This window comes from Penaeus monodon, chromosome 29 (genome assembly GCF_015228065.2).
Source record: "Penaeus monodon isolate SGIC_2016 chromosome 29, NSTDA_Pmon_1, whole genome shotgun sequence".
NCBI lineage: Eukaryota > Metazoa > Arthropoda > Malacostraca > Decapoda > Penaeidae > Penaeus > Penaeus monodon.
In genome coordinates, this window is record NC_051414.1 from 18,073,561 (window position 1) to 18,074,355 (window position 795).

Here is a 795-nt window from a genome sequence, read left to right on the forward strand (position 1 = left end):
CAAGCATATGGGAGGGCATGATACATCTCTCTTATTAACGTGAGAGGATTTGTAAAATTATATTACTCATTTCAAAATGTATCATGGTGTTTACTGGAATTTCATGATCTTGTTCTCACCGGTCCTACTCTGTTAGGCATACGGGCACACGACAGACCAAGCTGTGGTGAAGTAGTTACCGTAGTGGTCGTCAAGTAAATGTCGGGCCTGCTACACTTGTGCCCGTCAACCACCCTTTAAACATTGGTTTGGAACATTATTTGGCTACAGTGTTTGTCCGACGGGTACTGCTCGTTCGTCTGGATGGGGGCTTATTCTTAGACCCAACTCCCCCGTTCTCGATAGTAGCCCGTAAAACAACCCAATACATATTAGATCATGTATTACTGATGCTGGTGTATCTGGATATCTCTGTGTTATGTCTGTGCATATGCACTGTAACAGCATTTATGAATAAAAGTGGAATCCCATATTTAGTGAACTAATATTTCTCATGAAGTTTGCTCCAATCCATAAAAGAGAACGTAAACAAACACGGGTGTTGTCCGCCGAAAAGAGGTGTACCAGTGCAAGTAGACTGTACACTTACGATCCGCAATATCCGACCCGCATTCACCAAGTACAGGGACTTGCATGCCCTTCAGGAAGGGAATGGATGCTCACACTAACTACTAGAATCATCGCACGATATCACACGTAGGAACTCACCGTACGAACTCTGCAAGCTGTTGCCGACGTGTATGTGTATTCCCGCGTTTGGGGGGGGGGGGGGAGGTTCCCGCGTTCGTGAGTGTG